This window comes from Miscanthus floridulus, chromosome 13 (assembly GCF_019320115.1).
Source record: "Miscanthus floridulus cultivar M001 chromosome 13, ASM1932011v1, whole genome shotgun sequence".
NCBI lineage: Eukaryota > Viridiplantae > Streptophyta > Magnoliopsida > Poales > Poaceae > Miscanthus > Miscanthus floridulus.
In genome coordinates this window covers 13,634,641-13,640,599 of record NC_089592.1, presented here as the reverse complement: position 1 = coordinate 13,640,599, position 5,959 = coordinate 13,634,641, and the positions used below count along the sequence as shown (strand labels likewise).

The following is a 5,959-nucleotide window of genomic DNA, read 5'->3' as shown; positions in this document are numbered from 1 at the left end:
CCGAATATCCAATCAACTCAAATCTTGCTCCTTTGGAATACCATAATCCAACATGTTGTGTATGCTTCAAGTACCTCAATATTCTCTTAGTTGCCTTCAAATGACTTTCTCTTGGTGAGGCTTGAAATCTAGCACACATGCATACACTAAACATCACATCTGGCCTTGATGCGGTCACATAGAGTAGACTTCCAATCATGGACCGATACATCTTTTGATCCACCATATTGCCACTAGCATCATTATCTAAGCTTCCACTTCACTATACCACAGCCTAAACTAGTGTCCAACCAAGGGTCGGTAAAAATGTAGAAATAGTGTTGGACGGTCGGTCGCTATACCTTAGTGACTTATGGTTGGACGCTATATCTTGTTTTCTCGTCCGACGGTCGGTCAAAAATTTTATTTTAGTTTATCATCGGACCGTGGGACGCTATATCTTATTAACTGGGTCCATTGATCGATCGGCATATTGGATTGGGCATGCGCACCCAACTTTTCCTTGATTCGCCGCCTACAATTTCGATCACGACTAAAGTTTCTCAAAAAAAAAACAATTTGGAGGACTAAAACGTCATGGCGCCCTTCTCTGGCTTAATTGGCGCCTAAAACTTGTCAGGCTTTATTTAGATGGCCTCAAAGTTCAAGTTTTTTTCACTCTCTCTCCATCATATCAATTTTTGGACGCATGCATGGAGTATTAAATATAGGTAAAAAAGTAACTAATTGCATAGTTTGGTTGTAAATCACGAGACGAATCTTTTGAGCATAGTTAGTCCATGATCGAACAAGTTTGTCAAATACAAATAAAACGTGCTACAGTGTCCATATTGAAAAAATTTTTTTTGCAATCTAAACGAGGCCTCAGATGAATTGAGTAAAACCTAGCCACAGCCACTCGCCGCGGCCTCCACCCCCAGTCCGCCGCCAGCCAGTCCGCCCAGCGCGCTCCCCCGGTCCGCCAGCCCCAGTCCGCCGCCCCCACCCCCAGTTTCCCCGGCGCGCCGCCCAGGCCGGCGGCCCTTCCGCTCGCTGCCCAGGCCGGCGTCTCCCCGGCGCGCCGCCCAGGCCTGCACAAGCCTTGGTACCGAGCACAAGCCCCGGCACAAGCCTTGGTACCGAGCAGGCAGCCGCAGCACCCAGGGGCGGATCTGTTGCCCACCGAGCAGGCAGCACCCGAGGGGCCTCTCCCATGCCCGCGCTGCCGCCGCCGCCCCGAGGGGCCCTATCTGGAACAGCTGCTCCGACGGCCCCCTCTGACGCCCGCGCCGCCGCTGCTCAAGGGGGCCTATCCGGAAGGCTGCCCCGACGGACCTCCTCAGCTGGCGTGCGGTGACTGCACGAGGTGCCCCCCTTCTCTCTCTCTCTCACTAAACCTCCTCAGATCCGCGCCCCCATCCCCTCATGGCGTGCGGTGGCGATTGCAAAGGCTGGTTCCACGGGAGCCTTCTCCAAGGCCAGGTTTAGATGTGTATAAACCTGCGGTTGGATCTGGCTTTTTTAGGGATACTGGATCTGGCATCTCGCCCAATGTGAGCAGCGTAGCAATTGCAGACAGTCATTTTCTTTAAATTAATCATGTTTTGCTTTTGTATATGTAGTGTAAATGTTCGATGGTATTCTACCGAGAAGGCCTAGGTTCAGTCCTGTCTACCATCTTTTGCGGTATGATCTGTAAAATACAAGAGAAAAATCACCTTGATGCAGTTTTGTGTAAGATTTAAAGAAAAACGACAGTCACATACTAGAGAAAAATCACCTTGCTGTTGTTTCGTATAACTCATGTCGGACAAAGCAGTAGTTTTTAGACTGAACTCACTTATTTCCCTTTTGTATGAACTCTTAAGACAGTACAACAAATTTATTTACACATGACCTTTGAGTTATATTGATTGCAGAAAATTTCATTGTATATGGTCATACGTTTTTTGTTTATGATGATCTCTACTATGCAGTGGTCATACGTTTTTTGTTTCCAACCAAATTACTCTGATGTTCCATTATCAGTGGCCTATTTCATTAGTAAGTTGGTACCCTTGTCCATCAGAAATCATGAAGGCGTTCTAACATAATCTAAGTCCTTAACTTATCTTGCAAGTTGCCTTATGCGTGATGGAAAAGGCCATTGAAGGTGGCACATAAGATGGCTAACCTGAAACTGCATGTTGCTTGATGCTTTTGCCCAACTAAGAACTTAGCATTTTTTTTATTTAAAAAAATGTTCAGCTTCTGATTATTGCCCAATTAGGATAATTTATCCCTTGCTCTAAAAGATATGACACTGCAGGCAGCTGCAGTGTTCCTGATTATTACTCTTTATCTCTGCCGCCTGCAGTGTTCCTGATTATTACTCTTTATCTCTGCTGTGATGACATCTGATGGTTGGCATGTGATAAAATTCGTAGTCATTTCAATGAGTGATGAAATATGTAGAGAATACGATATAGAGTCACATGATACTTTAGTGGAACAGATGATTGCACTTAATATATATTAACTCTGACTAAAGCATAGTGGGTCTGCTGAAGTTAAAATATCATATCACATTATATACATTAACTCTGACTATAGCATATTGTATTTCAAGGTTTATTATTGTATAGTTGTATGGTTTCATAGCCTTCACCTGAGCTAGTGATAAATTTGGTTCTTGGTTGGCATTACTATTAGTTTTGGTGCTTTGGTTTCAACGTCATCATCGCACATGGCCAAATTTCAAAACTGATCCAGTGAACAAGCCAAATAATGCTCAACAAAATAAAAGAGTCATATAACCAAATAAAAGTAAGCCTATGGATCATTTGGAGATCCATCCTGTTTTGCCTTTTCGTGGTTTTGGTCCTTGCAGAACATGCAGCATCTCTGGTTCCCTTTTTATATCCTTCATATATCGTTTGCAATAGATAGAGATTATATTGCTAGCTAGCACAACAGCATATATATACAACCAATGATCTGTTTTATTTTATTTTCATTTCTGTTAACGCATTCACACTCCACGCAGGAGAAACAAGGGATAGCTGGGCTTTGGATTCTGTAGCTGCATGCTGTTGGTCCTTACTGTCAATGGGTTCTGCATGTTCCAGGCCTTAAATAAATAACTGATAACTGTGAAGATGTTATTTCCCTAGAAAATGATTTCAACCAAGAATTTCAGAGAAGCTACAAAGGTGTGATAAGGTGTGAATACTGAAACTAGTATCTAATCTTCGGTTACTGTATTCTTGAACAAAAGTAAATAATCAGATCTGCTTTAGTTACTGTATTCCTGGTTTTACTGGTGTGAAGCCAGTCTGAATCTTTTCGTTTCACTTCATATAGTTGTCATTGCTGCCTGCCATGTCTTTTTTTTTCTACTCCATCTTTGAATGTAAGTGCTCTTCACAATTATTTCTGCAGATCCATGGATTTGAGGCGCCATGGGCCAGCAAGTTCTCGATGAAGTGTGTCCCTGCGAAGGCAAGTTTGCTAACCCCTGTAAAACATAACTCTATTTGATTATTAGTACTTCCAGTTTTAGATGCAAGCTAAAAACTGATGTACTGAATGCCATAAATCATGACTTTGATGCCATGACCTGTCTCTGCAGGTTTCCTTGTGGCTAAACCACTCTCAGTATTGCGAAATAACTAGAAGAGATGGAGCTCAAGTTTATTCTTTTTCAACTCCAAATCTGTACAACTACTGCACTCATGAATCTAAGAACTTAGGATTTGGATCTCTAGTTTTCATTGATGGATGTAATCTTTTATTTGTAGGTGGGAGGTAATGGCTAGAGGTGGCCATGCAGGAAGCAGTTGGATGGAAGTGCGCATGGCTAGTGCATTATTTTGGACATCCTAACTAGAGATGAATGCTTTTGTTAAGACTTAAGTGATGAATTGTAATGAGTGCAAGCAAACTATATGAGATGTGAACTGTGCAACTAGTGCAAACATCTATGAGCCATGTATTATTCTATCTTGATGGCCAAACTGCCTTGATGTAACTTGTTTCTCCAAGTTGTGACTTATGGATATGATATAATTGTGAGCTATGATGAGCTTCATTGTTATGATTGTGCATTGTCCAATATGGATTTGGTGATTTTATGGTTAATTGATTGTATGTTTGATTGTATGATTAGTACTGATTGAGGTTAATGAATAATTATGCTGCTAATTTCTTGTATTGATTGCGTCTTACAGTTGGACGCTATATAATGTTAGCGTCTAACTATTGGTCACTATAAGTTTGTAATTGGAGTCGGACGATCGGTCGCTATATCTTTAACGTACTGTCGAACGGTCGGTCGCTATAAGTATGGTCGGACGCTAAAACTTATAGCGACGCCACTTATAGCGACCGGCCATGTCGGACGCTATATATATATAGCGACATACCGTAGGTCGCTATACTGACTTATAGCGACAGTCCGTAGGACGGTGTAGATAGGTTGTGGTATAGTGCTTGTCCCCATTGGTGTACTAATAGCTTTACTATCATTCATTTCAAACTTCTTGAGTATGTCCTTGATATACTTGCCTTGACTCACAAATGTGCCATTCTTCATTTGCTTGATTTGAAGACCAAGGAAGTAACTAAGCTCTCCAATCATAGACATCTCAAACTCACTTGCCATCATCTTGCCAAACTCACAAAATTCTTGATTTGTTGATCCAAAGATGATATCATCAACATAGATTTGCATTACAAACAAGTCATTTCCAAGCTTCTTGGTGAAGAGAGTGGTGTCAACCTTTCCCATCTTGAATCCCTTAGAGAGTAGGAAATCCCTTAATCTCTCATACCATGCTCTAGGTGCTTGCTTCAATCCATACAAAGCCTTTCTCAACTTGTACACATGGTTGGGTTTCTTTTCATCCTCAAAACTAGGAGGTTGCTCAACATACACAAGCTCATTGATGTAACCATTTAGAAATGCACTCTTCACATTCATTTGGTACAACTTGATGTTGTGGGCACAAGCATAAGCTAACAAGATCCTAATTGCTTCCAATCTTGCAACCAGGGCATATGTTTCTCCAAAGTCAAGACCTTCAACTTGTGTGTAACCTTGAGCCACTAATCTTGCTTTGTTCCTTATTACTATCCCATCTTGATCTTGCTTGTTCCGAAAGACCCACTTGGTTCCAATCATATTATGATCCTTAGGCCTCTCAACTAAATCCCATACTTAGTTTCTTGTGAAGTTGTTTAGCTCTTCATGCATAGCATTAACCCAATCAACATCCCTCAAAGCTTCATCTATCTTCTTAGGTTCAATGGATGACACAAATGAGAAATGCTCACAAAATTAAGCCAATCTTGATCTTGTTTGCACACCTCTTGAAATATCACCAATGATAGTGTCCAATGGATGATCTCTTGCAATATTGGTTGGTTGAAGCACTTGCACTTGATTGCTAGCATTTGATTGATCACTTGGTTGAGATGATGAACTAGCCATTTGTTGATCTTGCACATTGCTATCACTAGTGCTTGCTTGGATTTGATCATGAGAACCACTAGCTTGCACATTTGAGTTAGAGAGTACTTGATTCTTGTCATCTTCAACATCAATCACTTCTCTAGGCCTTATATCACCAATGTCCATGTTCTTCATTGCATGGACCAATTAAGTGCCTTTCACATCATCTAGATTCTCATCTTCCTCTTGGGAACCATTTGTTTCATCAAATTCCACATCATGAACCTTCTCAAGAGTGCCACTAGCCAAATTCCAAACTCTATAAGCCTTGCTAGTAGTGGAGTAACCAAGCAAGAAACCTTCATCACATTTCTTTTCAAACTTGCTCAATCTAGTGCCTTTCTTCAATATATAGCATTTACAACCAAAAACCCGGAAGTATGCTATGTTGGGCTTTCTTCCATTCAAAAGCTCATAAGGTGTTTTCTCCATCATGGGGTGACAATAGAGTCGGTTGCTATAGTAGCAAGCCGTGTTGATTGCTTTGGC

General features: G+C 41.5%; 1 long non-coding RNA gene across 2 annotated transcripts; it reads left to right on the top strand.

The window, feature by feature from the left end:
* Nucleotides 1-880: 880 nt before the first annotated feature.
* On the top strand, nucleotides 881-4,034 carry LOC136500460 (uncharacterized). 2 transcript variants are annotated; one of them, XR_010770042.1, is made up of 6 exons: nucleotides 881-1,345; nucleotides 1,602-1,665; nucleotides 3,005-3,180; nucleotides 3,400-3,459; nucleotides 3,590-3,675; nucleotides 3,759-4,034. It is a non-coding gene; the product is annotated as an uncharacterized lncRNA (long non-coding RNA). The 2 variants fall into 2 exon arrangements; XR_010770041.1 differs by lacking the exon at nucleotides 1,602-1,665.
* Nucleotides 4,035-5,959: the final 1,925 nt, after the last annotated feature.